The sequence below is a fragment of the Nerophis ophidion genome, linkage group LG09 (assembly GCF_033978795.1).
Source record: "Nerophis ophidion isolate RoL-2023_Sa linkage group LG09, RoL_Noph_v1.0, whole genome shotgun sequence".
Classification (NCBI taxonomy): Eukaryota; Metazoa; Chordata; class Actinopteri; order Syngnathiformes; family Syngnathidae; genus Nerophis; species Nerophis ophidion.
Window position 1 is genome coordinate 4,509,596 of NC_084619.1, and position 18,243 is coordinate 4,527,838.

General features: G+C 44.9%; 1 protein-coding gene and 1 non-coding gene across 3 annotated transcripts in view; one reads left to right on the plus strand and one right to left on the minus strand.

Annotated features, from left to right (window-relative positions):
- The window catches only part of lzts2a (leucine zipper, putative tumor suppressor 2a), a 150,647-nt gene that overhangs the window by 96,595 nt on the left and 35,809 nt on the right, over nt 1–18,243 (plus strand). The window lies entirely within an intron of this gene.
- trnag-gcc (transfer RNA glycine (anticodon GCC)) lies at nt 14,518–14,588 on the minus strand. The gene has a single exon. It is a non-coding gene; the product is annotated as a tRNA-Gly (tRNA).

The window sequence follows — 18,243 nt, forward strand, 5'->3', positions numbered from 1 at the left end:
GGGTCTACTTGCTAATTTACTGTTAATGTCTGGTTTACTATCTGCTGTACATGGTTTTATTTACACATCTGTTAAAATGCAATAAGCAGTTATTTTTCAGTTTTTTAGATACAGTACTCTACTTACTGTATCTGGTACCTAAACCCCAAATAATTATACTCCAACACCGGGTCTACTTGCTAATTTACTCTTAATGTCTGGTTTACTATCTGCTGTAACATGGTTTTATTTACACTTCTGTTAAAATGCAATAAGCACTTATTTTTCAGTTTTTTAGATATAGTACTTTACTAACTTTATTAGTTTTGGATGATACTACAAAATTAGGTATGGATTCTATACCAAGTAGTTAAAGGTGAAGTATTGATCATACCAATGCTGATACTCATACTTAAAATTGTCAAGATCGATTGATTTAATTTTTGATCAAAACTATAATCAGAACTATAATAATATTTAAATTATTTATTACTATTGGTCTTGATTTAAATTATCTGTTTTTTGCCCTTAAAGTCTTCCTGTGTCCATTGACCAATTTACTGAGTTTGCAAACAATAACAAAAACGACGACAAAATATTTTTGATAATAAGGAAAAATAAATTTAACCACCTTTTTGGCTGAGAGCCAAAATGCCAAATATTTTAAAATATATTTACGTAAGAGCCATATAATATTTTTTTAACACTGAACACAACTAAACACGTGCATTTTTAAGTAAGACCAACATTTCTAGAGTATAACAGGTCTCTTATTCTTTGTAATAACATTGTTATTCTGAAGCTAACTGTGGAGGGGGCGTGGCCTGCGGGCCTGCAGCGACAGGTGCGTAAGAGCCCCACCTGGGCCTTGTTATCTAATCACCTGTCACTCTGTTATAAGCAGCAGCCAGGAGGAGAGACGGGGTTGGGGCTGGAAATACTATTGCTGGAAACTTATTGAAAAATAAAACAATATTGTAACCCTGAAACAGGCTCTCATGTCGGTGCTTGGTGGTCTGAAGAACCCCCAGGAGGGCAAGCCCCACACTAACCAATAATAAACGCAAGAAATCTGCGTTCAAAAGACTCCGGCTTATTAGTGATTCCTAGAGCTCAAAAAAAGTCTGCGGGCTATAGAGCGTTTTCCGTTCGGGCTCCAGTACTCTGGAATGCCCTCCCGGTAACAGTTCGAGATGCTACCTCAGTAGAAGCATTTAAGTCTCATCTTAAAACTCATCTGTATACTCTAGCCTTTAAATAGACCTCCTTTTTAGACCAGTTGATCTGCCGCTTCTTTTCTTTCTCCTATGTCCCCCCCTCCCTTGTGGAGGGGGTCCGGTCCGATGACCATGGATGAAGTACTGACTGTCCAGAGTCGAGACCCAGGATGGACCGCTCGTCGGGACCCAGGATGGACCGCTCGCCTGTATCGGTTGGGGACATCTCTACGCTGCTGATCCGCTTGAGATGGTTTCCTGTGGACGGGACTCTCGCTGCTGTCTTGGAGCCACTATGGATTGAACTTTCACAGTATCATGTTAGACCCGCTCGACATCCATTGCTTTCGGTCCCCTAGAGGGGGGGGGGTTGCCCACATCTGAGGTCCTCTCCAAGGTTTCTCATAGTCAGCATTGTCACTGGCGTCCCACTGGATGTGAATTCTCCCTGCCCACTGGGTGTGAGTTTTCCTTGCCCTTTTGTGGGTTCTTCCGAGGATGTTGTAGTCGTAATGATTTGTGCAGTCCTTTGAGACATTTGTGATTTGGGGCTATATAAATAAACATTGATTGATTGATGATTGATACTCCGCCTACTGCTCAAATGCAGCTGGTATAGGCGGTAGGAAATGGACGGATGGATATATGCATGTTCGAAATAAACTGAAACTGAACTGAAGTGAACTGGAATGTCGACCTACATATTTTCTCATGTTACACATGACCTACTGTAGTGCTGCCCCAGCTTCATAATCACCAATGAGCTTGTCAAGTCTCGACAAAACTATTCCTCTCCTTTCTACTCATGCATGAACAATGTGGGCCCTCTGCTTCCATGGCAATGTTGCAAACAGAGAGAAAAGTCCAGAACCAGCACCGAGTTAGGAGGGGGGAAAAAAGGTCTGAGTCTGTTGCCAATTACTACCGGTAAACTCTCTTTACAGACCTGATTCCTCTGTTTCATCGCACAGAGGCCGCTTAATCAAGTCTCAGCAGAGCCTAGCCGCCCGGACGCTTGATCTCTCACAGCTTTTGTTCAAAGTTGCAATCAAGCATGTTCCTTTGCCAAACTGGACAAAAAGAGCTCTGGCACCCACGGCGGCGTTTTTTTTTTTTTTTTTTTTGCAATCCCAAACAGGCCCACGGCTCAGAGCGAGAGGCCAAGTGGGGGAAGGTGACAGTGTGCAGCCTCTCAGACAAGACGGTGGCTCTGTTGGAATGGAGCAACAATATAACCTCAAGTCTTCTGGCAGGACTTGAAAAGACTCCCCTCGCTCTCGCTGGATGGCAGCTTCATTGCAAGCATGCGACGGCAAACAAATGCAAGTGTGATGAGGTGGCTGGCCGTGGCTGCACTGGTGCATCATTCTTTGTTTGTGTGACTCACCTACCAGCCTGTTGACTTATTCTCACCATTAATGGCCGCCACCCAGGCTGTAAAAAGCTGCCTATTTCCTCCCATTTCAATGGCCAGCTCTCAACTTCTTGCCACATTCTTTCAGTGCCATGCTTAATAGTCCTGGTGCCTAGCAAAGCTCTTTGATTTAAGACTAAACATTATACTTACTAGGGTGGCTCCGTATTATAAACGGGGCGGTATAGCTCGGTTGGTAGAGTGGCCGTGCCAGCAACTTGAGGGTTGCAGGTTCGATTCCCGCTTCCGCCATCCTAGTCACTGCCGTTGTGTCCTTGGGCAAGACACTTTACCCACCTGCTCCCAGTGCCACCCACACTGGTTTAAATGTAACTTAGATATTGGGTTTCACTATGTAAAGCGCTTTGAGTCACTAGAGAAAAGCGCTATATAAATATAATTCACTACACTAATTCACTGTTTCCATATGAGTTGGGGAATTGTGTTGGATGTAAATATAAACAGAATACATCCATCCATCCATCCATCTTCTTCCGCTTATCCGAGGTCGGGTCGCGGGGGCAACAGCCTAAGCAGGGAAACCCAGACTTCCCTCTCCCCAGCCACTTCGTCTAGCTCTTCCCGGGGGATCCCGAGGCGTTCCCAGGCCAGCCGGGAGACATAGTCTTCCCAACGTGTCCTGGGTCTTCCCCGTGGCCTCCTACCGGTTGGACGTGCCCTAAACACCTCCCTAGGGAGGCGTTCGGGTGGCATCCTGACCAGATGCCCGGACCACCTCATCTGGCTCCTCTCGATGTGGAGGAGCAGTGGTTTTACTTTGAGTTCCTCCCGGATGGCAGAGCTTCTCACCCTATCTCTAAGGGAGAGACCTGGAAACTCATTTGGGCCGCTTGTACCCGTGATCTTATCCTTTCGGTCATGACCCAAAGCTCATGACCATAAGTGAGGACGGGAACGAATTGAGAGCTTCGCCTTCCGGCTCAGCTCCTTCTTCACCACAACGGATCGGTACAACGTCCGCATTACTGAAGACGCCGCACCGATCCGCCTGTCGATCTCACGATCCACTCTTCCCTCACTCGTGAACAAGACTCTTAGGTACTTGAACTCCTCCACTTGGGGCAGGGTCTCCTCCCCAACCCGGAGATGGCACTCCACCCTTTTCCGGGCGAGAACCATGGACTCGGACTTGGAGGTGCTGATTCTCATTCCGGTCGCTTCACACTCGGCTGCGAACCGATCCAGTGAGAGCTGAAGATCCCGGTCAGATGAAGCCATCAGGACCACATCATCTGCAAAAAGCAGAGACCTAATCCTGCGGTCACCAAACCGGAACCCCTCAACGCCTTGACTGCGCCTAGAAATTCTGTCCATAAAAGTTATGAACAGAATCGGTGACAAAGGAATACAATGATTTGCAAATTATTTTCAACCCCTATTCAGTTGAATGCACTACAACAGGGGTAGGGAACCTATGGCTCTAGAACCAGATGTGGCTCTTTTGATGACTGCATCTGACTCTCCTATAAATCTGAGCTGACATTGCTTAACACGATACTGTAAATAATGAATGATTCCACTTGTAATCACGGTGTTAAAAATAACGTTCAAAACATAAAACATTCTCATGCATTTTTAATCCATCCATCCGTTTTCTACCGCACCTGTTCAAGAAGTTGCGTTAATGGTAAGAAGTTATTTATTTATTATTGGTTATTTTGGGGCTTGCTCCCCTGGGGGTTCTTCAGACCACCAAGCACCGACATGAGAGCCTGTTTCAGGGTTAAAATATTGTTTTATTTTTCAATAAGTCTCTCAGTTGCTTTCCAGCAATTGTATTTTTCTCTTTTGTTCCCGCTCGCACTCTGGCTCCAGCCCCAACCCCGTCTCTCCTCCTGGCTGCTGCTTATAACAGAGCGACAGGTGATTAGATAACAAGGCTCAGGTGGACCATCTACGCACCTGTCGCTGATTTCGAGGCTGGTCCTGGCACACCCCAGTTTGCTGCAGGCCCGCGGGCCACGCCCCCTCCACAGTTAGCTTTCAGAATAACAATGTTATTACAAAGAATAAGAGACCTATTATACTCTAGAAATGTTGGTCTTACTTAAAAGTGCACACGTTTAGTTGTGTTCAGTGTTAAGAAAAATATTATATGGCTCTTACGGAAATATATTTTAAAATATTTGGCTTTTTGGCTCTCTCAGCCAAAAAGGTTCCCGACCCCTGCACTACAAAGACAAGATATTTGATGTTCAAACTCATAAACTTTATTTTTTTGAACAAGGAACCTTCAGGTTGCTGGCACTGTCACTCTCCCAACAGCACCACGCCGTCCCCAATTTGACAGTTATTGAAATATATTGAGTGACATCATGCACAAAAGTGCACTCTATTTGTTTTTAACTATTGTAGTGGTGTTCTGTGCAAAAAGTACACTTTAATTCAGTGTTGTTTTGATATGTCATCTTAGTGACATCATGCACAAAAGTGCACTAAGAGCTTGTTTTACAAACCCCGTTTCCATATGAGTTGGGAAATTGTGTTAGATGTAAATATAAACGGAATACAATGATTTGCAAATCCTTTTCAACCCATATTCAGTTGAATATGCTACAAAGACAAGATATTTGATGTTCAAACTCATAAACTTTTTATTTTTTGCAAATAATAATTGACTTATAATTTCATGGCTGCAACACGTGCCAAAGTAGTTGGGAAAGGGCATGTTCACCACTGTGTTACATCAACTTTTCTTTTAAAAGTACTCGATAAACGTTTGGGAACTGAGGAAACTAATTGTTGAAGCTTTGAAAGTGGAATTCTTTCCCATTCTTGTTTTATGTAGAGCTTCAGTCGTTCAACAGTCCGGGGTCTCCGCTGTCATACAAACGTAGTATAGCACCTCGATACTAATGAATCATATTCGGTACTATACTGCCTCTAAAAGGTACCGGTCCCCCACCCGTCGTGTCATACAGAACACCCTCAGGAAGAGATGCTTTAATACATGGCTAGCTAGCTAGCTAGCGGCTTATGTCTGTCCGTAGACAGCAGTGTTGTAACTACTTCAATATCACTAATCCTTGTCTCCATGGAGACAAGTCAAATATGATTATTTCAAGTACAAACTCTACATGCTTTACTTCATATTGTCATGTCTTTGTGATCATGTTCTGTTTAGTTATCTTCTTTTTTGTTGTCGACTCCATTAGTTCCTGTTTTTGTTTCCATGACTACCAATCAGGTCACCAGTTCTCACGACTCACGCACCTGATTCACTTGGACTCATGCACCTGTTGACCATCACCACCTCACCATTTAAGCCTGTAGTTGCCAGGCAGTCAGCCTGGCGACATCACCCTCGTAATCCATGCTGATGAACCATGCTCCCTTTTTTCAGTCCAAGTAAGTTTTCTTAATTCAACCCATAGTTTACAAGTTTTGTTTCATGACCATAGTTTTGCCTTAATGCAAGTCTTTGTTTTCATAGCCAAGTTTTTGTACCTCGTCTGTGAGCACTTTTCGTTTGTACCTTTTTTGAGTTATTAATTAAAATATGTCCTTACCTTCACGCCATTTCCGTTCCAATCGCTTTGCACCACAGGAAAACAAACCCCACCTTAGTCCTCGCCTTGACACACAACCACAACACATCAGAGCTTGATAATCATAATGGATGAAAGAAAACTTGACTATAGTTGATGAAGTCAAGACAAAATTTCAGTATGTTCTACGGCTAATGAACCATTTAGTCGACAATCTTATCTTCTATCCATCCATTTTCTACTTTCTTTGAACACACTAATTCATGCGAATGAATGCCTTACTTAATCAACAGCCATACATGTCACACTTAAGGTGGCCGTATAAACAATGCCAACACTGTCATAATCATGTGCCATATAGTGAAGCCACACTAAACAACAATGACAATTTTCACCGAAACACAACTTAAACACTACAGAACAAATTCCCAGAATTCCCTGCAGCACCAACTCTTCCGGACGCTACAATATAAATGTAGAGGTTTCCCTCTTGTGGTGGGTTCTCCTGACGCCGACAGATCTTCGGGAGCCCGGTAGACAGTTTGAATCAAGTCTTTTATTGACATAAACCCCAGGGGGTGGCTTGCTTTCCAGCAATATATGTTTAACTTTCCAGTCCGGCGTGTCTCTCTCTGTGCGTGTCTTGTCCGTCTGCTCACCAGCAACTCCAACTCCCACCACGTGTCTCGGTCCGGCTGCTGCTCATGAGGGCGAAAGGTGATTAGATAACCAGTCCTAGCTGGGCAATCGACTCACCTTCCGCTGACTTCGAGCCGTTCCTTACACACCCCGCTCCGTGGCAGGCCCGCAGACCACGCCCCCCTCCACAATAAACAAAAATCATGCCAATAATGACATTTTTTGTGTTACCATTTGTTTAGTAAAGTACCGAAATATTTTGATACCGGTACCAGTACCACAATATTGGTATCGGGACAACAGTAATACATGCTTTCCCCCCAAAGAATGTCTCTTACTATTACTCCCATAGACATGGGGCCGTCATTGATTTGACAATATCCTACTTCCCACCTGTCGCTCTCTGCGTGCTGGCTTTGCCCACAGTTAGTCATGCTGTGTGTATTGCTACAATATAAATGTAGAGGTTTCCCTCTTGTGGTGGGTTCTCCTGACGCCGACAGATCTTCGGGAGCCCGGTAGACAGTTTGAATCAAGTCTTTTATTGACATAAACCCCAGGGGGTGGCTTGCTTTCCAGCCTTTTTTGTGTAACTTTCCAGTCCGGCGTGTCTCTCTCTGTGCGCGTCTGTCCGTCTGCTCAACAGCAACTCCAACTCCCACCACGTGTCTCGGCCCGGCTGCTGCTCATGAGGGAGAAAGGTGATTAGATAACCAGTCCTAGCTGGGCAATCGACTCACCTGCCGCTGGCTTCGAGCCGTTCCTTACACACCCTGCTCCGTGGCAGGCTCGCAGACCACACCTCCCTCCACAATAAACAAAAATCATGCCAATAATGAAATTTTTTGTGTTACCATTTGTTTAGTAAAGTACCGAAATATTTTGATACCGGTACCAGTACCACAATATTGGTATCTGGACAACAGTAATACATACTTTCCCCCCAAAGAATGTCTCTTACTATTACTCCCATAGATATGGGGCCGTCATTGATTTGACAATATCCTACTTCCCACCTGTCGCTCTCTGCGTGCTGGCTTTGCCCACAGGTAGTCATGCTGTGTGTATTGCTACAATATAAATGTAGAGGTTTCCCTCTTGATGTGGGTTCTCCTGACGCCGACAGATCTTCGGGAGCCCGGTAGACAGTTTGAATCAAGTCTTTTATTGACATAAACCCCAGGGGGTGGCTTGCTTTCCAGCATTATATGTGTAACTTTCCAGTCCGGCGTGTCTCTCTCTGTGCGTGTCTGTCCGTCTGCTCAACAGCAACTCCAACTCCCACCACGTGTCTCGGCCCGGCTGCTGCTCATGAGGGCGAAAGGTGATTAGATAACCAGTCCTAGCTGGGCAATCGACTCACCTGCCGCTGGCTTCGAGCCGTTCCTTACACACCCTGCTCCGTGGCAGGCCCGCAGACCACGCCCCCCTCCACAATAAACAAAAATCATGCCAATAATGACATTTTTTGTGTTACCATTTGTTTAGTAAAGTACCGAAATATTTTGATACCGGTACCAGTACCACAATATTGGTATCGGGACAACAGTAATACATGCTTTCCCCCCAAAGAATGTCTCTTACTATTACTCCCATAGATATGGGGCCGTCATTGATTTGACAATATCCTACTTCCCACCTGTCGCTCTCTGCGTGCTGGCTTTGCCCACACTTAGTCATGCTGTGTGTATTGCTACAATATAAATGTAGAGGTTTCCCTCTTGTGGTGGGTTCTCCTGACGCCGACAGATCTTCGGGAGCCCGGTAGACAGTTTGAATCAAGTCTTTTATTGACATAAACCCCAGGGGGTGGCTTGCTTTCCAGCATTATATGTGTAACTTTCCAGTCCGGCGTGTCTCTCTCTGTGCGTGTCTGTCCGTCTGCTCACCAGCAACTCCAACTCCCACCACGTGTCTCGGCCCGGCTGCTGCTCATGAGGGCGAAAGGTGATTAGATAACCAGTCCTAGCTGGGCAATCGACTCACCTTCCGCTGACTTCCAGCCGTTCCTTACACACCCCGCTCCGTGGCAGGCCCGCAGACCACGCCCCCCTCCACAATAAACAAAAATCATGCCAATAATGACATTTTTTGTGTTACCATTTGTTTAGTAAAGTACCGAAATATTTTGATACCGGTACCAGTACCACAATATTGGTATCGGGACAACAGTAATACATGCTTTCCCCCCAAAGAATGTCTCTTACTATTACTCCCATAGATATGGGGCCGTCATTGATTTGACAATATCCTACTTCCCACCTGTCGCTCTCTGCGTGCTGGCTTTGCCCACAGGTAGTCATGCTGTGTGTATTGCTACAATATAAATGTAGAGGTTTCCCTCTTGTGGTGGGTTCTCCTGACGCCGACAGATCTTCGGGAGCCCGGTAGACAGTTTGAATCAAGTCTTTTATTGACATAAACCCCAGGGGGTGGCTTGCTTTCCAGCAATATATGTTTAACTTTCCAGTCCGGCGTGTCTCTCTCTGTGCGTATCTGTCCGTCTGCTCACCAGCAACTCCAACTCCCACCACGTGTCTCGGCCCGGCTGCTGCTCATGAGGGCGAAAGGTGATTAGATAACCAGTCCTAGCTGGGCAATCGACTCACCTTCCGCTGACTTCGAGCCGTTCCTTACACACCCCGCTCCGTGGCAGGCCCGCAGACCACGCCCCCCTCCACAATAAACAAAAATCATGCCAATAATGACATTTTTTGTGTTACCATTTGTTTAGTAAAGTACCGAAATATTTTGATACCGGTACCAGTACCACAATATTGGTATCGGGACAACAGTAATACATGCTTTCCCCCCAAAGAATGTCTCTTACTATTACTCCCATAGATATGGGGCCGTCATTGATTTGACAATATCCTACTTCCCACCTGTCGCTCTCTGCGTGCTGGCTTTGCCCACAGTTAGTCATGCTGTGTGTATTGCTACAATATAAATGTAGAGGTTTCCCTCTTGTGGTGGGTTCTCCTGAGGCCGACAGATCTTCGGGAGCCCGGTAGACAGTTTGGATCAAGTCTTTTATTGACATAAACCCCAGGGGGTGGCTTGCTTTCCAGCATTATATGTGTAACTTTCCAGTCCGGCGTGTCTCTCTCTGTGCGTATCCGTCCGTCTGCTCACCAGCAACTCCAACTCCCACCACGTGTCTCGGCCCGGCTGCTGCTCATGAGGGCGAAAGGTGATTAGATAACCAGTCCTAGCTGGGCAATCGACTCACCTTCCGCTAACTTCGAGCCGTTCCTTACACACCCCGCTCCGTGGCAGGCCCGCAGACCACGCCCCCCTCCACAATAAACAAAAATCATGCCAATAATGAAATTTTTTGTGTTACCATTTGTTTAGTAAAGTACCAAAATATTTTGGTACCAGTACCACAATATTGGTATCGGGACAACAGTAATACATGCTTTCCCCCCAAAGAATGTCTCTTACTATTACTCCCATAGACATGGGGCCGTCATTGATTTGACAATATCCTACTTCCCACCTGTCGCTCTCTGCGTGCTGGCTTTGCCCACAGTTAATCATGCTGTGTGTATTGCTACAAAATAAATGTAGAGGTTTCCCTCTTGTGGTGGGTTCTCCTGACGCCGACAGATCTTCGGGAGCCCGGTAGACAGTTTGAATCAAGTCTTTTATTGACATAAACCCCAGGGGGTGGCTTGCTTTCCAGCAATATATGTTTAACTTTCCAGTCCGGCGTGTCTCTCTCTGTGCGTATCTGTCCGTCTGCTCACCAGCAACTCCAACTCCCACCACGTGTCTCGGCCCGGCTGCTGCTCATGAGGGAGAAAGGTGATTAGATAACCAGTCCTAGCTGGGCAATCGACTCACCTTCCGCTGACTTCCAGCCGTTCCTTACACACCCTGCTCCGTGGCAGGCCCGCAGACCACGCCCCCCTCCACAATAAACAAAAATCATGCCAATAATGACATTTTTTGTGTTACCATTTGTTTAGTAAAGTACCGAAATATTTTGATACCGGTACCAGTACCACAATATTGGTATCGGGACAACAGTAATACATACTTTCCCCCCAAAGAATGTCTCTTACTATTACTCCCATAGACATGGGGCCGTCATTGATTTGACAATATCCTACTTCCCACCTGTCGCTCTCTGCGTGCTGGCTTTGCCCACAGTTAGTCATGCTGTGTGTATTCCTCCTACAGAAGCGGATTGAATTTTTAATTTAACCGCCTTGGTGAGCGAGCGTTGGAGTCCTCCGTTTGAGGTTTTCCTTTCATTGCATAAAATGAATCACCACTCCAGCAACTGACAACAAGTAAGAGGTGTCCTAAAGAGATGAATGGTGGGGTCAGCTTGCCTCGGTGCAATTTTTGGAAGAGTACAAGCTAATCTGGCCTGTGTTCCTAGTGCTTGGGTGTACATCACAGCAGCGTGACACAATGTGATCCGCCGATGAATGGACAAAGAAGACCCAGTACCACAACAATGGAGGTGATCCAGTATTTCTGGCATGGCTGTTTATCAGAAGCAGAGGACCATTCCCACATTGCATGACACACACTTGTTATTTTGCTGCCATTCGCAATTTTTTGACAATGGAAACACACAATTATTGTGATGCTGTAATGAGCTCAAACATGCTGTCGTGCTTTACTTTTCGGTCTGATTTTATTAATACCTTTGATGTATTCCTGGGCGATATGGCTTTTTATTAATATCTCGATATTTTTAGGCCCTGTCACAATACACGATATATATTTCGATATTTTGCCTATGCCTTGAATGAACACTTGATGCATATAATCAGACCAGTATGATGACTCTGTGTGTTCATTAAAACATTATTATCACATACTGCATTAATATATACTAATTTTAAACTTTCATGCAGAGGGAGAAATCACAACTAAGTCAATTGACCAAAACTGTTTTTATTAAACAGTTATTAAGCAGTGGCCCAAACATACATGTTATTTACAAACAGAAAGTGCAAGATTGTCAGAGACATTTTAAAACAAGCTCTCTGTGCACTTTTGTGCATGATGTCACTAAGATGACATATCAAAACAACACTAAATTTGTACGACAGCGGAGACCCCGGACTGTTGAAGGACTGAAGCTCTACATAAAACAAGAATGGGAAAGAATTCCACTTTCAAAGCTTCAACAATTAGTTTCCTCAGTTCGCAAATGATTATCGAGTGTTGTTAAAGGGGAACATTATCACCAGACCTATGCAAGCGTCAATATATACCTTGATGTTGCAGAAAAAAGACCATCTATTTTTTTTAACCGATTTCCGAACTCTAAATGGGTGAATTTTGGCGAATTAAACGCCTTTCTGTTTATGGCGCCGGAGGTGATGACGTCAGAAAGTGACGTCGCCGAGGTAACACACCCACCATTTTCATTTTAACATTACAAACACCGGGTCTCAGCTCTGTTATTTTCCGTTTTTTCGACTATTTTTTGAAACCTTGGAGACATCATGCCTCGTGGGTGTGTTGTCGGAGGGTGTAACAACACTAACAGGGAGGGATTCAAGTTGCACCACTGGCCCGAAGATGCCAAAGTGTCTGCCGCCAGACCCCCGTTGAATGTGCCAGAGTGTCTCCACATTTTACCGGCGATGCTAAGGCAGACATGCATGCCTTACCGCATGCCTTTGGTAAGCGCAGGAGTGAGAAGAGGTTTTAAATGAATTAGCGCCCTGGCGGCAATTCAAGGAAATACGGTAATAGTGCTTTACGGACCCACTTTGAAGTGAAAGCCCTCCCCTGCTCTCTGTGACTACGGTCTGGGAGCCGACAAGCAGGAAAGGTGTAAAACAATACTTGCAATGCAATGCCTACCTAATTAATGCATCACCTTTATTTTGAGTTTGGAAGCCCAAATACCTCCATATTGTACTTCACTCACCCTCTTCATTAACCAGTAGAATTCTCTTTTTTTTTTGCCATTTTTCCTCAAGCAAAATGTTATTACTTGTGTGCACTTTGTGTGTACGTTTTGACACACTCAACATCATGGGCCTCGGTTCTGTAGTCACCGGCGCAAAGCGGCACTCAGATGAAAGAGCGGTAGCGGTACTTTTAAAAGGTGGTATAGTACAGATTTTGATTGATTAGTACTGCGATACTTTACTAGGACCGGTATACCGTACAACCCAAGTACGTTTTGAAACTTTTGATTGATTGAAACTTTTATTAGTAGATTGCACAGTACAGTATAGAGATACGCGATTTGCGGTCTCATCCGCGCAGTCCGCGGATAAACCGCGGATCGGGCGGGTGACGTGACGAAAAAATAGATTTTAATTAGATTCGGGCGGGTGGCGGTTGAACCATCCGGAAATATTTGATAAACATGGTTCTGGGATCGGTATCCTTTGCCATTCAAAGAGCCATTTAAGACCCGTGTTATAAAGCGAAGAAGACAATACGAGACGGTATTATTCTCTTGAATGACTGCCGACAGTCACCCAGATAATAAGTATTAGTGCGTGCTATGAAGCCGTTGACTTTGTCGCCTACTACAACATGTACGATCTGCTTGTCAGTCCAGCAACATGTTGTGTGTGGTTTCTGCGGCAACACGCACACGACTGCAAGGCATACTGGGTGACACAGAGTACACTAATGGTTGTGATATAAACAATTTTAACACTTAGTAATATGCGCCACGCTGTGAAGCCACACCAAACAAGATTGACAAACACATTTCGGGAGAACATCCTCCCAGTAACACAACATAAACGCAACACAAAAATACCCAGAATCCTTTGTATCCATGACACTTCCTGACTATTTTATAGACCCCGCTAGCAGCAAACCCCCCCCCCCCCCCCCCATGCGTCGGTAAGGTGGGTGAGGTTGGGGGCGCGGGGGTGTAAAATATATTCAGGTAGTGTCACGGATACGAAGGATTCTGAGTATTTGTGGTGTTGCGTTTATGTTGTGTTACTGGGAGGATGTTCTCCCGAAATGTGTTTGTCAATCTTGTTTGGTGTGGCTTCACAGCGTGGCGCATATTAGTAAGTGTTAAAGTTGTTTATATCACAACCCTCAGTGTACTTTGTATCAACCAGTATGCCTTTCAATCTTGTACGTGTGATTGCGGAAGCTGCATACAACATGTTGGCGGACTAAAAATGGGTTCGTACATGTTGTTGAAGGTGTCTAAGGCAATGGGTTCACAGCACGCCCATATTCTTGTCATCAGGATGAACGCCAATAGGATATTCGCGAGAACGTTAGCGGCTCCAATTGTCTTCATTACTCTGTGAAACGGGTTTAAATAACTGTGAGTGGTAAAGATGGCCGACCTCTGATGTATTTCAGCGGGCGGGCGGTTCTGATAAAATGCTGGTTCGGGTGGACGACGGGTGGATGACGACTTTGGTGATGCGGTTGCGGATGATATAATTGCCTATCCGCGCATCTCTAGTACAGTACATATTCCGTACAATTGACCACTAAATGGTAACTCCCAAATAAGTTTTTCAACTTGTTTAAGTCAGAGTCCATGTTAACCAAGTCATGGTACAAATATATACTATCAACATAATACAGTCATCACAAGTTAATCATCATAGTATATATTTTTAATTATTTACAATCCAGAGGGTGGAATGTGGTGGGGGGAGGGGGAGGGTGTTGTTTGATATTAGCACTTCAGTCATCAACAATTGCATCATCTGAGAAATGGACATTGAAACAGTGTATTTCTGACTTGGTAGGATATGTACAGCAAGTAGTGGACAAAAAGTATCAGTGCATTGGCCTGGAATTGAACCCGGGCCTCCTGCGTGGCAGGCGAGAATTCTACCACTGAACCACCAATGTGTGGTAGATATTCACATGAGTTGGACTAAACCAGGGGTGCCCATTACGTCGATCGCGAGCTACCAATCGACCGCAGGGGGTGTGTCAGTCGATCTCCAGCCAGGCTTTTAAAAAAAATAGACCTAAAAATGAGTGATCATCAATCTTCACCAAGACGTCACTTAAATGACATTCACGGTACCGGAGGGTCTTGTGAGATGACGCTGGCTGCTGCAAGATCATTATTATGAAAATATGACCGAGAGGAAGGCCAGAAACACTTTTTATTTCAACAGACTCTCGCGCCGTACCTTCCGTCAAAACTCTAAAGGCCGACTGCACATTTCCTATCTTCACAATAAAAGCCCTGCTTCATGCTGCCTGCGCTAACTAAATACAGAGTCTCGGAAAACTGGCGTGCACAAGCGATCCCTCAGAAAGCTGGCGTGCACATCACTTGTGCACGCCAGCTTTCCGAGACTCTTATTTTGTTAGCGCAGGCAGCATGAAGCAGGGCTTTTATTGTGAAGATAGGAAATGTGCAGTCGGCCTTTAGAGTTTTGACGGAAGGGACGGCGCGAAAGTCTGTTGAAATAAAAAGTGTTTCTCGCCTTCCTCTCTGTCATTTTTTCATAATAATGAACTGGCAGCAGCCAGCGTCATCTCACAAGACCCTCGGGTGCCGTGAATGTCAATCAAGCAAGCTACGGAATTTGCCGCCAATGTTTTTCTTGTAAAGTGTATGGAAGCTGGATGAATTAGATGCCAAAAAGCAACCACTTTCATGTGGTATTGTACAGAAAGGACAACTTTTTTTCTCCTCCATTTGAAAATGTGGGCGTTATCATCATTACTGTCTGATTCCAATCAATGCAAGTCATCAGAATCAGGTAATACACCAACTTATATTCTTGTCTTTGTGAAAGAAAGACATCTATATGTGTTACACATGCTTGTATTATCATTAAACACATTTAACTTGTTTACAAAAATGTCTCTTTCATAAATAAATAAATATAAATGATATATATAAATGAGGTAGATCCCCTCGAGTTGGTCAATTGAAAAGTAGCTCGCCTGCAGAAAAAGTGTGGGCACCCCTGGACTAAACAGTTAGTTGGAGTCTAACATTTTAGTGTTTTCTTATTTATACTCTATGGCTAAATCTAAAAATGACTTACCGTCTGTACTGCAGTAATATAAAATAGCAGATGTGTGGAAAGAGATAAGAGAATCCCAAATCAGGCAATGGGTACCATATTTGTAATTATGTCTCCTTTCACAATTGATTTCCCCTGCCGGGGCATCATAAGATGTCTGTGTGCTTGCCAAGTAATCACCAAACAGGATTAGTCATTAGCCCTCCTTTTCCCCAAGGCCTCTGTGGAGTTTCTCTTTAGACAACCAGGTACTGGAATCCCTCTGAACCCCATACTCCCTACTCCCTCCCTTTCCTTCATCATGACTTCCACCCAGCCTGCCTTTTGTCTCCCCGTCCCTGAAACCCTCGTCTTTTTCTTCCGCCGTCCCGCCGAGACCCCGGAGCGACCCCGGCTTGCAGGTTGCGTGTGATTGCAAGGGGTGATGTCTTGCTGCGCGGAATAATGCGCTTCCTCTCTTGGGAATAGGCTGGCGGTATTAAAAGGTTTATAAAAATGGGATTATTTCCCCGTCACGGACCGTGTTTGTGTGTCTTGTTAGAATTCTACCTGGGAATGTCTTTCTTCTCTGTCGTCATCCTGGGCCAGTTGGTAGCATGGGGAGGGTGAACTCCAACCAATTTTACTCTACGTCTAAGGTTTAAGTAAGGCTGCCTTTGAGCAATTCGGCATCGTTTAATAGTTTTAGAGCAGGGGTCGGGAAACTTTTTGGCTGAGAGAGCCAAGAATCCGAATAATTTAAAATGTATTTCCGTAAGAGCCATATAAAAATTTTTTAAAACACAGAACACACCTAAACGCGTGCATTTTTAAGACCAACATTACTAGAGTATAATAGATCTCTTATTTTTTGTAATAACATTGATATTCTGAAGCTAACTGTGGAGGGGGCGTGGCCTGCGGGCCTGCAGCGAAGCGGTGTGTGCCAAATCAGCGACAGGTGCATAGACAACCCACCTGGGCCTTGTTATCTAATCGCCTGTCGCTCTGTTATAAGCAGCAGCCAGGAGGAGAGACAGGGTTGGAGCTGGAGCCAGAGTGCGAGCGAGAACGAAAGAGAAAAATTAAAAAAATATCGTAACCCTGAAACAGGCTTTCATGTCGGTGCTTGGTGGTCTGAAGAACCCCCAGGAGGGCAAGCCCTAAAAAAAATAATAATAAATAAAGTGCGGTAGAAAAAGGATGGATGGATTCAAATGCATGAGCATGTTTAATATTTTGAACGTTATTTTTAACACTTTGATTACAAGTGGAATTAGTCATTACTTATCGTGTTAAGCAGTGTTAGCTCAGATTTATCCGAGAGACAGATGCAGTCATCAAAAGAGCCACATCAATCAATCATCCATCCATCCATCCATTTTCTACCGCTTATTCCCTTTCGGGGTCGCGGGGGGCGCTGGCGCCTATCTCAGCTACAATCGGGCGGAAGGCGGGGTACACCCTGGACAAGTCGCCACCTCATCGCAGGGCCAACACAGATAGACAGACAACATGTGCAATAATAATAAAGGTGCAACTTTGTCTTTTATTGACGTGTTTAACAACGGCACCTTGTGTCAACAACACCCAATGGCAGCCGGCGTGGTCACATATGGAATTCTATCTGTCGCTTTTGGCGTGTTGTGAGTGGCGCAACGGTCTTATGGATGTGCAATAATAATAATAATGAAGGTGCCACTTTGTCTACTATTGACGTGTTTAACGACGGCACCTTGTGTCAACAACACCCGACGGCAGCCGGCGTGGTCACATATGAAATTCTATCTGTCGCTTTTGGCGTGTTGTGAGTGGCGCAACGGTCTTATGGATGTGCAATAATAATAATAATGAAGGTGCCACTTTGTCTACTATTGACGTGTTTAACGACGGCACCTTGTGTCAACAACACCCGACGGCAGCCGGCGTGGTCACATATGAAATTCTATCTGTCGCTTTTGGCGTGTTGTGAGTGGCCCTCAATGTTTATTTATATAGCCCCGAATCACAAATGTCTCAAAGGACTGCACAAATCATTACGACTACAAAATCTTCGGAAGAACATCTGGCTCTAGAGCCATAGGTTCCCTACCCCTGTTTTAAAGTGTGAGTGTCAGGTGCCCCCAAGTTGACCCCCATGATAACTGTTGGGAGTTTATTTTTAAACATCGACTCAAATGCCTTGCAGAAAGAGAGAGAACCATCTCATGAAAAACCATCAGGAACATTTCAGGCTCTTGAGATTTGTCTTTTCTATTTTTAGAATTGATGACAATAGTTTGTTTCTTTTCTATCTTGTACTGAAACCAGAGGAGGATGTAACAAGGAGTTTGGCTCTCCAAGTATCAGAGAGGGAGGATTTAATCACTTCGACCAGTGAGCAACTTCAGAGGGGGAAATTGGCTTTTAGGATTTATTGCTAGAACGACTGGAACAAAACCAAACCCTTGGAGGTCACAGTGGTGGGAGGGCAGCTCGCATCGACTCCTCAGGGGGTCACGGGGTTAACACTCGGGAGGTCATACTTGACGTTCTCG